This window comes from Mixophyes fleayi, chromosome 3, assembly GCF_038048845.1.
Source record: "Mixophyes fleayi isolate aMixFle1 chromosome 3, aMixFle1.hap1, whole genome shotgun sequence".
NCBI classification, from domain to species: Eukaryota; Metazoa; Chordata; class Amphibia; order Anura; family Limnodynastidae; genus Mixophyes; species Mixophyes fleayi.
In genome coordinates, this window is record NC_134404.1 from 137,332,289 (window position 1) to 137,346,748 (window position 14,460).

The 14,460-nt window shown below is 40.0% G+C and overlaps 1 long non-coding RNA gene across 1 annotated transcript; it reads right to left on the reverse strand.

The window, feature by feature from the left end:
- Positions 1-5,112: 5,112 nt before the first annotated feature.
- On the reverse strand, positions 5,113-11,045 carry LOC142144050 (uncharacterized). Its single transcript, XR_012689645.1, has 2 exons — positions 9,126-11,045; positions 5,113-8,411 (listed from the first exon to the last, which is right to left on the reverse strand). It is a non-coding gene; the product is annotated as an uncharacterized LOC142144050 (long non-coding RNA).
- Between the last annotated feature and the right edge of the window lie 3,415 nt (positions 11,046-14,460).

Below are 14,460 nucleotides of genomic sequence, written 5' to 3' on the forward strand. Positions count from 1 at the left end.
TATCCTCCAGTCCCCTAAAAAAAAAATAATCAAGCAGTCTTTTTCATTTTTTCTATGTTTCCAACTCTACAGGGTCCCCCTATTAATGATAAATGTTCTTCTCACTATTTAATTGTGTTAGGTTTTTAACCTTTGGTATTTTTCTGGAATATATCCTATTGGTGACTTACCACTAACTTTAGTTGCTATTTGTGTTTTGTTTTTGTTCTTTTTTATTCCGTTGTAATCTCAAGCACTCATATTTAAAGCAATACTGTTATAACCTGCTGTTATAAATAAAAAGTTAAAAAACAAACCAAAAAAACCCATTTGACATTTGATCATAATGGATCAGTGCAGGGATGATCCTGTTTAGGCGATTAACCAGGATCTTAGCATATAATGTAATATCACTGTTAAGCAATAACATGGGTCTATCACTCCCACATTCACAGGCATTTTTCCTTCTTTCGGTATTACGATCTTGGATACTAGCATAGATTTAGAAGGAAACTCCCTGGAGCACAGTGTTGAATACAGAGTGGAGGTGGATAACCAAAACATCTACGATGTCCTTATAATAGGACACAGAAAAGCCGTATGGGTCAGGAGATTTAGCAGTTTTCTGTTTTTTATAACCCAAGTAATCTCTTTTAATGATATTTCTTCATTGAGTTGTATATGGTGGAACAAGGTAATGTAGAAAGTCCTGCTTTATGAAGGAAATTGACCATTGCATCTTCTGAGGGTATGGTGCTATTTTGAGGGGTGCGATCTAGATTTTAATAAATTTGTGTAGTAAGTGTGAAATTCTTGATGAATTATTTTGGGATCATACAAAAGGTGTCCCGTTGAAGTCCTAATTGCCAAAATATTATTGTGGGATCTCCTTGCCCGCAGTCTAAACACCAGGAGCATGTCCATCTTATCTCCTTTCTCTTAAAAGATTTGGTTCAGCCATTTAAATTTGTAGCTGTTTGTTCAGAGGAGAAGGTTCAGTTCCATCCTTGACTAAGGGTTTCAAAATTATATTTACATTTAAATATGCTTCCCCATATACACTTAGAAGGCACAAAAAGATGTCAAATTGAAAGTAATGGACAGTGCCCGATTTACCCTTCCTTAGTGGACATGAAAATATCTTGCTATTTTGCACAATCAAAAAAGCGCTGCAGTCGTTTGCTATATCTGAACGCCCAAAACTGTCCATGTCCAATCAGCTCCTTTCAATAGAAGAAACAAAATATTGACCTTCCTGCAGTAAAGGCCATGTTGCATATTCAGATAAATATTCAGATAAAGATTAAGCCAGCATGAACCCACTATCCTACAGACACCATAATCCAGTTTACCTTGCATGAATATGTTCAGTATAATATGTGTAACACCCCCCTAGTGGTGTTTTAGTTAAACCTTTACCTCAGTGAATAGAGGAGGGGTCACCTAGAGGGTAAGATAGAAGTTTCTGAAAAGTTACATAAACTGGTTACCATGGTGATAACCCAGCCCAGCCTGTGAGACTAAGTGAGAGGAAGGAGGGGCTGTCATTAAGGGGGGTTAGGAACTGAGAAGGGAGACACAAGAGGAGAGTTGTAGCTGGGGACCTGGGGTGGAAGCTCCCAGGCTCCCCCAGCATTGCCTGGAAGTCTGAGCATGGTGACTGAGCCAGGGCAAGGAATGTGTGCACTGGATGAGGGGGAGAACTCCATGCCACTATAGAGAACCCAAGAGAGAGGGGGACACTTTGCATGGAAGAGGCCCTGGAATGAGGGCTGCTACAAGAGGCCTGGTAGCTGTAGTGTCAGATCCTGAGGCTGAGAGTACACAGAGTGACGTGTCAGAGCACAGGAGACATCATCCCCGCAGAGGAGGGATGAGCTGCAGTTGAGAGGTACACAGAGTGTGTCAGAGCTGCATGGAGGAGAGGCTGCCTGCCTATTAGCATCCATGCATGTGCCCCTGCAGAAAGGGTATCTGCAGTGAGTATGGAGTGTAAGAGAGACCAATGATTTATGTTACATAACATCTGGATAACATTAAGAACTGTGCAGGAGGAGTAATGAGATATATTTGCAACCATATTCGTATTGCTCATTAAGAACTGTGCTGGAGAGAGTAAGGAGCTGTACATATATTTCTTTATTGCTGCAACCATTATGATTATCGTGCTGGAGGAAGAGTGTAAATAAAGAGTTGAGTTTGTTATAGAGATGGTCTGGCGCCCAAATTATTGTGACTTCTATTACACTGCACCAAAGTGACATTACCTGTGTCCCACTAACTACAAAGAAACACCTGCATGTGCAGGGACCCCCTGATCATTTACACCCATGCCCATCAGCTAGCCAGGGCTTGAGAAGGAGGTGCACTGTGTACCCTTTGCACCCCACACTACACACAGTGACAGGGGGTTACATAATGGCGCCCAACGTGGGGCTCGAGCACAACAGATGGAGAAAGTGCTTGCAGGACACAGGAACTGAGAGCAGTGTGCCCAGCCGGAGAAACACCCTTGGGACACCATGTCTGACCGTCTCTAGGTGCCCAACAGAGACCAAGGGTAATGAGGAGGTAAAGCAAGTTGTTTGCTGAGTAGTTCTGTCCAGGACAGTATATGGAGCAGCAGTGTGCTTGTTGCTGAGACTTGTAGTGCCACTTATCCCAGCTGAGTGGGAAGCAAAAGAAGAAAAGGTTCAACATGTGAGGTGCAATTACAATGCAGTCTGTATATTGCCTTTCCTGAGGATTTGGGGAAGCAAAGAGAGGCAGGCTGTGCAAGTGACGTCTGTATATTGCCCTTCCGGAGGATTAGGGGGAGCAAAGAAAGGCAGATCGTCCACGTTGGAGAGAAAGGGGGGGAAGACAACCCCGCTGGTCAAATGCCACCCCTGCATATATTGCTGAGATGTATTTGTTGGGAGGGGCCCACGAGAGCCACCTGTCTCTTTTTGACCCAGGAGGGGGGAGACATGGGCAGGCATGGGCAGGTGCTACATTGCTTTGGCATAAAGCCATATTTAAATGTACATTGAAAGAAAACAGGACACCTGTGACTCACATGTTTACATCCATTGGGGGTGTTGTGGGGTATGCAATGTGAAATGTGTTTTATATTGATACTGCCATTGTATTGCTATGTATGTATTCACTTTACACTGTGATTTTTCATGCAATAGTGATGTAGAAAAGTTTACATGTGTGTGGTCATATGTGAGTTAGGTGTGAGTGAGATTAGCTAGGCAGCCCCATTAGGTGTAGTTTAGGGTGCCCAGCTAATCGGGGGAGAATGTAACACCCCCCTAGTGGTGTTTTAGTTAAACCTTTACCTCAGTGAATAGAGGAGGGGTCACCTAGAGGGTAAGATAGAAGTTTCTGAAAAGTTACATAAACTGGTTACCATGGTGATAACCCAGCCCAGCCTGTGAGACTAAGTGAGAGGAAGGAGGGGCTGTCATTAAGGGGGGATAGGAACTGAGAAGGGAGACACAAGAGGAGAGTTGTAGCTGGGGACCTGGGGTGGAAGCTCCCAGGCTCCCCCAGCATTGCCTGGAAGTCTGAGCATGGTGACTGAGCCAGGGCAAGGAATGTGTGCACTGGATGAGGGGGAGAACTCCATGCCACTATAGAGAACCCAAGAGAGAGGGGGACACTTTGCATGGAAGAGGCCCTGGAGTGAGGGCTGCTACAAGAGGCCTGGTAGCTGTAGTGTCAGATCCTGAGGCTGAGAGTACACAGAGTGACGTGTCAGAGCACAGGAGACATCATCCCCGCAGAGGAGGGGTGAGCTGCAGTTGAGAGGTACACAGAGTGTGTCAGAGCTGCATGGAGGAGAGGCTGCCTGCCTATTAGCATCCATGCATGTGCCCCTGCAGAAAGGGTATCTGCAGTGAGTATGGAGTGTAAGAGAGACCAATGATTTATGTTACATAACATCTGGATAACATTAAGAACTGTGCAGGAGGAGTAATGAGATATATTTGCAACCATATTCGTATTGCTCATTAAGAACTGTGCTGGAGAGAGTAAGGAGCTGTACATATATTTCTTTATTGCTGCAACCATTATGATTATCGTGCTGGAGGAAGAGTGTAAATAAAGAGTTGAGTTTGTTATAGAGATGGTCTGGCGCCCAAATTATTGTGACTTCTATTACACTGCACCAAAGTGACATTACCTGTGTCCCACTAACTACAAAGAAACACCTGCATGTGCAGGGACCCCCTGATCATTTACACCCATGCCCATCAGCTAGCCAGGGCTTGAGAAGGAGGTGCACTGTGTACCCTTTGCACCCCACACTACACACAGTGACAGGGGGTTACATATGCTTTAGCTGTACTCCATGTAAAACACATTTTATATAACAAACCTGTATCTATAAAAGAACTGTAGTCAACCTATAGAAAGTCCAAACTTGCAAAGATTGTCCCAAGTACAGTCTGATTCATAGGTGTGCCAAGTGCTAGCTCTTGCTAGTAATGAGAATAAACTTCCAAAGAATCTGAGTCTATTAGAATTGAAGGTCAGAGGTGGAGATGAGTAGCTTCTGAGTCACCATTCAGCCCCCGGAGATAAGAACCTCTAATTAGATATACAGAAGAAAATGCTGTTTTGAAGCATAGGGGCTAAAGATTGGATAAAAGTCTGTGCTGGTAAGAGGTTACAGTTCTTATTGCACTGACCAGGAAGCATAGGTTATAGCGAAGGACTGCGAGGACCAGCAATCTTTTTTATTAATGGATGGTGTTTGTTGTTTTTTTTTTTTTTTTAGTTTTTTGATGTATTATTCATTTTATATGGGGGTGAGACATATTCCATTATGTTGGACTTGTGGTCGTGCGCCTGTGTACACCTACTGTATTTGCATATTTATGCACACTCCCATATATGTCCTTTTAGAGATATATATATATATCGAAGTATTGTCAAGTTTAGTCCCAGTCACAATACTGGTAATTTACCATTACATCATACATATACTGGACTTCATCATTATTATTGGATATTTTTTCCAAGTGAGCATCTAAGGTTTTTTATATATGTTAAATCTAAAATTCTGACCCAAGTCAGCCTGTGGTGTCAAGTATATCTGGAAGCGCTTCAATCAGCTGGAGAGAATTGACACAGACCAAGTTCTGTATGCAAGGAATATTCTCTAGTTTATTGATACAAAGATACAGGTTTTTATAGGCTACTGAATAAATGAATCCTACGTCATATGCATACAATAGTTTATACCACTAGTTTATGAGAAGCGCTACTGATTAACTTTCTCACGTATTCTTGAGGTGTTTACTTTTCTCCCCCTTCTAAGGACAGATGAGCCTATTATTTCTTATCTCAAGGGGAGTTGGAGATATGCTATGTGCAACACCATGGATACAGCTCCCATACTACCAGCTGGATATGAAGCTCATTATTGTTTTCATAACTGGTTACATTCTTCAGGTGTTCTCTATTAGTTCAACTTCAAGGCCATAGGCTCACATATTGCAAAACTGCAAGTTAACAGAAAAATGAATAATCTCTTCTAGCAAATAATATTTCTATACAAGTTACAATAAAATGGCTGAACAAAGGCCTTATGAGGCCTTAACAAAAAATCATATTTAACATTTCCCATCTTTTATTCAATTTTCGACCCTTTCTCCTCCTACCTACCTAATCCTATCTATAGAACCACATTCTTAATAAGCAGGTACTTATACACATGTAGGAGGCCACATGCATAGAGTTGGTCCCCTTAGGAATCTGTCAACTCATCCCCCACTAATAAGCCTGTGATCCTCCCTGTCCTAACTTGATTTATGAGGAGATGCATTTTGGCAAATGTCCATGTCTAGAAAAGATGGTTTCTTAGAAGATGGTTTCTTAAAAGATGGTTTCTTAAAAGATAGTTAATGAGTCTATAGTAGTTCTGCAGGCCTTGCATGTCCTTTGTTCAATCTTTAGTAGTTTCTTGTTGCAAACTCTGCAGTTCTTTGGCTTTGCTAGTCCAAATAATTCATGACACTCATAGTCTGGTCAGGTTTCAGAAGTAATTTCTGTGATCATCAGAGGTTCGGGATTTTCAGTGGTTCCCTTTTTGGAGAGACAACAATCAAGTGTCAGTAACTTCTTAATCAGCCATATATTTAGTTTCATTATCACCTATACGATCAACAGGATTGCTAAACCATTTGCTACTAATGCCAATATTTCCAATATCCAACATGAATCATTACTGACAACTTTACCAATGAGGTTATGCATCTGCACAAAGACATTTTCAGAGTTTACTCTACTATGAGTACAAATTGTTGAGCACTCCTTCCCATATGCTTCTCACAGTGGCATAGGCAATATGTCACTTAACTGTCTGTTTCATACTGGGTTAGGGAGGCCTTAATCCCTACTTCAGTCACAATTATTCTGGCAAGACATATCAATACAATGAGACAGTCATTTCTATTTATCAGAACAAGACTCCCCTGATTTGAAGACTTTGCAGTGTTATGCGTGAATCCAGGTGTCTCTTTCCTGTACTTTCACTGCCATGGGAGTCGTCAACAGGACTTGATAAGGACCCTTGTATCTGGGTTCAAGACTTCTCCTGATGTGCTTTCTCACGACCACCCAGCCCCCCAGGGTGCAGTTTATGGGTACCTGTATCAAAATTAGGGTTTGCAATGGAGGAGAATATTTGACCATGTATTTCAGTTAGTTGTTTCTATAATAAGGCAACATAATTCAACAAATCACTATATACATGGTGTAGTTGCTATGGAAAATAACAGCCTGTTCTGTTTGCTGTGCCAAACAATATCTCATATGGTGTTAAACCTGTGTCTTTCCTAGCAGTATTTTTTACTGAGTGCAGGTAAACATGAGATCCATGGCAGACCTGTTTCAGCCATTATTTTCTGCATTTTCAATTTCAGTGTACCATTAAGGCGCTCCATACATCCTGAACTTTGGGATCTGTAGGGGGTGTGATAGTTTCTGGAATCCTTGCCCCGTAAAGTGTATCCCTCTGTCACTTACAATGACCTCTGGTACACCATATCATCAGATTACCTCATTCGCAATTTTCTTGGCTAATGCTTTAGCATTTGCTTTTCTATACAGCCATGTCTCCAGCCAGTGACTAAAGAAGTTGACACAGACAAGCACATTCTCAAAGCCCGAGCATTTGGGAAGTTATAAAGTCTATCTGTATCCTCTTATAGGGATATTATGTCTGGGGTGTGCTTTTCCATAGGACAGACTTACTCGGGTTACTTTGTGCACAGACTAGGCATTCTGCCACTAACGACTGTGCTGCTTGGGCGAACCCTGGTACTATCCATAAGCTGCTAGTGAGTACAACCATAGCATCTTTTCCCAGATGCACTTTCTCGTGTGCTATATTGGCCATAATGGGATAAACTACTTTTGGCAGACACAAACGCTGACCTTTACACCACTCCTTGCACTTCTAGTGCTCCATGTATTGCCCAAGTCTTTTTCTTATTTTCTGTTGCTTGTCTTTCCATAAGTTGGAGTGTGCTCTGGTCAAACAGGGGTCAGGGGGTCACCATGTAAATAGACTCCCCTTGGGGTACTGGGGCTATGGCGGCTTCTCGTGCGGCCTGGTCTATTTCACTTAGCTTCGGGGGTAGTATCTCTGTGTGTGTCTTCATCTTCATCACTGTTTGGAGGACAGCTGGAATGCAGTGAACAATGCCCTGGTATGTTCATCATATTGACTGGTTTGCTTGCTGAACCCATAAGGTCCCTACTTTTCCATACAGGGCCATAATCATGCGCAATTACAAATGCATAACTTGAATCAGTGTAAATATTTACTCTTTGTCCTTTTGCATATATGCATGCAAGTGTCAGGGCCTTTAGTTCAGCTTCTTGTGCTGACATGTGACTCGGTAGAGTCTGTTGAATCACTATTTCTGTGTGTGTGGTTACAGCACACCCTGTATACGGGACAGGATCTATGTGATAGTGTGAACCATCTACAAAAAGAGTGATGTCTGCATCTGGTAATGGTTTATCTTTAATGTGAGATAAAACCAGAGATTCTTGTTTCATTAGTTCTATGCAATCATGTTCAGAAAAATTTTGTTTGCATTTTTTTTTTTTTCCTTTCTTTCTGTTCAAGCTGGAATGGAATTCCCCCAAATCCCTAGGGTAACCCCAATATATACAGGTACTTCTCCCATCTTTTGAAACTTGCTGCAATAAGGCAGCAGGATTCAACATTGTGCACTGCTTAAGTGTAACGTTACTGGGAGTAAGCAGTGCTACTTCATTAGGATAGGCTTCAGTAAGGAGCATGTGGAATCCAAGGAAAAGGTTCTTGGTTTCTGAGTTCCACAAAGTTTACACTCATTAGATGGAGTGTACAGTACAACGGTTAAGACAGATGTGGTAACTTTAATTCTTCTGGAAGAGAAACACTTAGCTTAAATAACCTGTTAATAAGCCACATCATCAGTTCTATTAGTGTATATAATAATGTGTTGGGCCACAATACTCACAAACACATTCCTGCATTGGGTGTAAACCCCTGTAGTCATGGGTTGCTCTTTTCTTTATTTGGTTGGGTTAAACTTTCATATTAGAATTTTCTAATTATGTATAATGATCTATACATTACTATGGGCCTGAGTCTGGTTCTTCCAAACTTGGCTTTCCTTTCTAGTCTAGTACACATCTACAGCGCACAGCAAAGGAAAATAACGTGCAATCTATATTCCTCCTGCTAATATCAATGAACTCCCCTCTCTGGTCTCCCTTGGACCTTTAAAAAACTTAAAATACAGTTTACTCAGATTCCCCTTGTCTGAAGGTCTTAACATATATCTGTGAACATGAGAGGCTCTGGGGCCTCTTGTGCTTCCTTTTTTTTTTTTTTTTTCTTCTAATAAAAAAGGAAAGGGAGGAAGAAAATACACAGTGCGCTCGGCAAGTGTTATATGTCACTCATTTCACAATAGGAGGGAATGTCCTTTGTGCTGTATATCTTCATACTTAGTAAATCTGGCCGGTAACAAATGTTTTGCTTGTGCTTGGTTTCTGTCACAACGTACGATACCGTTAAGGTAACTGGGTGTCCTAGCACAATATCTATACTCTTTTCAAGCACTAAAGCAGAGTAGTATGCAAGTGACCTTAGCTTGCGACCATGTATTTGTGTCAGTACTCCTTGTACATGTGCACTGACTTCATAACAAAATAATGTGAAAGGCTTGTCATAATCTGGCAAAGCCAGTGCTGGCGCTGAAGTTATTTCAGCTTAAAATTGGTTAAACATTTGGTTCTGCTCAGAGGAGAGTATAAATGGCTTGCTATGATCCAGAAGTGCTAATGCAGGAGCACATACAATTGCTCTTAAAGTCTTAAATCTTTTTCATTTCTGTAAAAATATAGAATTCCCATCAATGCATTACCATACCCACAATAAAGAGAATTATTTACAGTATATGACAATTATAGCACAGTAAATAAGGGCAGTAAATGTCTTTACAAACACTGATTTACTCAAAACTGTAATGAGGATACAAATAAAAACCTTTTGCTTTCTGCACATACAGAAAAACCACCTAGTTCATGCATTTGCTATGCGAATAGCACATAAACTCTAATATCTCTTCCAAAACAAGGTAATCATTACTCAGAAGAGTTTACGTTATTTAAATCCTTCATTAGTTTATACTTATGTTTGTTGTGGTGCAAAGATGGTGCATTGGAAGTTAAATCAATGCAATCTGGATTGCCTAATGGGTCTTTGCAGCTGGAGACCTGTGAATAAAAAAACTTTTGCATAGAGATTAACATTTATTTACTGGGAATTACTGTAACTGTAACATGCGTGTATACTGTTATCAGGTAACCAGTGAACAGCTGCTAAAAGCTTAACTGTGACGCTATGCGTTCCATGCCTTGATTTCCTCAAAGGGGCAGTCCCTAATTTCACAAATAGAGAATGTCAAAGTGACGAGACCTGGGCGAGTGTTCAAAGCCACTCCTTTCTTATCATCTCTTAGTACAGCCCTTTTAAATGACACTAATTAAATTTCCGGGTTTAGAAACATTCAATCTGGAATCTTGGTTCCAAGTATTCAACCATTTTAAAAGCAGCACTGTCTCATAAATCAGAGTACTCTCGTTAGACACAATACATTGTGTCTGTAAATCATTCAACATTTTCTCAACAAAATCTCTCTCCCGTGACCAAATATTCACACATATTTCTAGATTCTGTGATTTTCGTGTTCAAAGTAAAAATATATTCACTTAAGTCTCGCTCACAGACGACATTTTATCTCGTAACATTTCTTTAAAGGCATAACAAACCCTCCTGATTTCTGAGAACATTCATCAGCGCCATTTTAACACAGATAAAAACAGCATGTAAGCTCACTCCCACAATTCTCAACTTCATTAAAGAGAAAGCTATATTTCTGAACTTCAGAAACAAAATTATTTTGTTCAAATACAGAAACGGCTTGTTGGATCCCAGCCAGCTTTGTTCTGACACTAGTACTTATAGTGATAATGTACATTATTTACAATCTTGTCCGTGCAATCGGACCAAACATTTTAAAACTTCTTTTGTATCTTTTTAAAAGCTTATCATTAAGCAATGAATGTACAACTTTTTCAACCTTGAAACATGTCTCTTGTAAAAAAAACGGACAAGACAGACAAACATTGTGATTTAAAGTAAATCAAACATCTCCCTTATAGAGCACTAAGACAGAGAACAAACAATGTGAATTATCACGGATCTCTCTCACACGCAGTAAGACGGAGACAAAACTCACATACAGAGAAAGAAAACTTAACTGACATCTTCCAGCCTACTGCTGTGGAACTACAAGTCCCAGCATTACACTAAATACAAGTTAGCTTCAACATGTTATCATCAATCAGCACTCCGGACACATTTTTTTTTTTTTTACATACATTGTCAAAAAACAAAAAACAGTGTGCTTCTTATCTCAACACACTGAAATCATTTACACAGAATAAGGGAGGGGCACATTTCATTTATTCAGCTGCACAGGATCAAACATACATTTATAATATACAACCTACTTGATTCATTATTCAGCTTCCGATGCATTTAGCATATCCACATATATTTCGACTTTTCAGATCTCTTAACTTTCCTGTGCCACCTCAAACAATCTCTTGGGGTTTGATCTCAATACCCCTTTGTTCTTGTCACATTACCACTTGCAACACCTTTGTTTCTCCATCCACACATATCTTTGGCTATCCCCGCTTTCTTGAAAAATTCCCTGCAGACCTTCTACTCCCCCATTTCCTTTAGTCTTTGTGCATCATATCTATGAGGGAGCTGCTGTCATTTGTTTACTATCTATATTACTCGTATTGACAGTATTCTGTTGAGTCCAAATCGGGACTCTTATCTAGTTTCTGTGGGTTGTCCTTGCACTGGACGTCCCGTTCTGTGGACTCCTTGTACTGGATGTCCGTGCTAAATAGCTTCTTTGACAGTATCTGGGACGAAGGTCTTTTGGAAATCTCTCTTACACAATTTGGGCAGATTACAGAATCTCCCTTCTTTGATATACCTCTGGGGATGGTGTCTAAAATGTTCACTCAATGTTCAAAACAATAACTCTCTAAATCCCTCTATTCCATTACATGCTTCTTTGATCAATGTCTTATGTGACTTTTATGCTTTATACATCATACATAGGTACAAACACATGCACTCAAAATTCAATCATCTTTCAAAAATCTAATCAACAATACAATTACAGTAAACAAATTGGGTTAATACTGTATTATATTAATCAGATGATACTTGAGACTCACAAATTCGCGTGTCAGGTGCCTCAGACAGACATGAGGTGACCCAGACTAGGAAGACCAACGAGTAGAAATCTACTGACCGCGGATGTTGGGGTTCAATGTGCTGGGAAACCTCCGTTGTCTGTCTTGTAGCCTGCTGGACAGCGAATCTCTGTGGCGACCTCCAAGTTGTTAAATCTAAAATTCTGACCCAAGTCAGCCTGTGGTGTCAAGTATATCTGGAAGCGCTTCAATCAGCTGGAGAGAATTGACACAGACCAAGTTCTGTATGCAAGGAATATTCTCTAGTTTATTGATACAAAGATACAGGTTTTTATAGGCTACTGAATAAATGAATCCTACGTCATATGCATACAATAGTTTATACCACTAGTTTATGAGAAGCGCTACTGATTAACTTTCTCACGTATTCTTGAGGTGTTTACTTTTCTCCCCCTTCTAAGGACAGATGAGCCTATTATTTCTTATCTCAAGGGGAGTTGGAGATATGCTATGTGCAACACCATGGATACAGCTCCCATACTACCAGCTGGATATGAAGCTCATTATTGTTTTCATAACTGGTTACATTCTTCAGGTGTTCTCTATTAGTTCAACTTCAAGGCCATAGGCTCACATATTGCAAAACTGCAAGTTAACAGAAAAATGAATAATCTCTTCTAGCAAATAATATTTCTATACAAGTTACAATAAAATGGCTGAACAAAGGCCTGATGAGGCCTTAACAAAAAATCATATTTAACATATATTTACCTCAGTACTGATGGTTTATTTGTTATATCATATGTGTTAAATATTTCCAGCTTCATGTTTTGGCTGTGATTTTTGAAAATGGCATGTTTTTTTTACACTTATAAGATATATGATTAATAAACATGATTAATTAGTTCTCAGTGTCTTCTCTCCTTCACTAGGAGATCCTCAGGGAGATAATCTCATTTATTTGTTTAGTTATTTACATGTAATTCAACTTCTCAGCAGCGCGACCCTGTCCTTTTGTTTTTGTTTTTAACCATTTAGGGTGGCTATGTGCAATCCACCTTGGGTCTGCAGCAACTGAAAAGTTTGAGTATTAGTCTCCCTTATTCCCCACTTTTATACGATTAATCTATTCCCCGCTATTCTCTAGTGTGCGCCATTAACCCCTAGTGGGTTCTTTGTTTCTAATTTCCTGCAGGTCTTGTGGATCCATTTGCCCGCCTAAAGCTGGGTTACACTGAATAGGAACAGCTGCCAGCAACATTAAAGGAGCCTTACTACAAAGGATCACGCCTAAAATGGATACCCAAAGTTGGCTATAAGGAGACTGGTGTCTGTGTTACCTTGTGAGTTATGTTACAACTGTTACAGCATGATTAATTTAACTGTTTCATAAAAGTGCTATAGCTTACTTGATGATTTGTGTTCAATAAACTTAAGCAATCTTTATTCGGATATTTGTCTGGGTGTGAAAATATGCTCCCATGCACTGGGGGCGAGTAATAGGCTGAAGGTAGCCCAGTACGCGTTGACTTGGTGCAGGATCCCACTGGTACACTCTCCTTTGGTTTGTGCAGGCAAATAGCTTTAGGGTGCCCCGTTATCAATACATATGCCTTTAAAAATGAGTGCATTTGGAGAACAACAGCATCTGCATTATGCAGGGAAAAGGGAGGACACCCCAAGCGCTACCGGTATACAAGGTACCACCTCCTTGCCAAAATACTGTGAATAATGAGAAATAATGCAGAATGACCAGAACGCCTATTGTTACCATTATTATGGTAAAAGTAACGCTCATTTTTGCTCATACCTTAATGGGGCGCGAGTAAAAATATAACAAAAATCCGCACAAGGTGTCTCGCAGCCGTTCCAGAGGCACCTTGCGCGGATTTTTCTTACAATTGTATTCCCCCTTATATATGGAAATTAGTAATCAGAATCTGGCCTAAAGGGATTATAAAGCGTAGAATCCTGCTTGTTCCTTAATAATATTCAATATAAATTCTGACTATGGCCAGCTAGGATGTTATGCAAGTAGATACGATGCTCAATAGAGATTAACACAGTAGCATATATAATGACATTCTCATGCTTATATTTTTTTATTGTATATTAATATATTAAAAGTTTAATGTTTTATATAACTGGCTGAGTAGTTTATTTAGTCCTTTTAGACATAAGGCAGCACCAGGGGTTTACTTTATCATTTGCTTTATATGTACTATTTTGAGGCTTGGCAGCACCTCTTAACCCAGGTTGCCTCTCTGTGTCTGATAACATATATTTCTAAGTACATTTGAAAATTGACGTTCTGCTGTGTTGTAACGCCGGTGACTTTTTCTTTTTTTTTACTAATTACATGTAGTAGCTGCCCACAGCCGACAGGGGTCACTGATTGCATGGACAGCTTTTAGTCTTCAATAATTAAAACAGCAATTCATGAAAGATTATTACTAAAAATACTGTTCTAAAACAGCAAAGTGATTAACATATCAAAAAAAAAGTAAATGTTCATGATCAAATTAATTATAGTTATCTTATTTCAACCAACAGCTCAGACATACCAAGAAGGGAAAATGTTCACAGCCTCCACATTTCTATAAGCAACTTGGCCTATATGTACACTGTTATGCCCGTTTCTATCGTCACCAATAAGTGTCCGATGCGATTAATGTG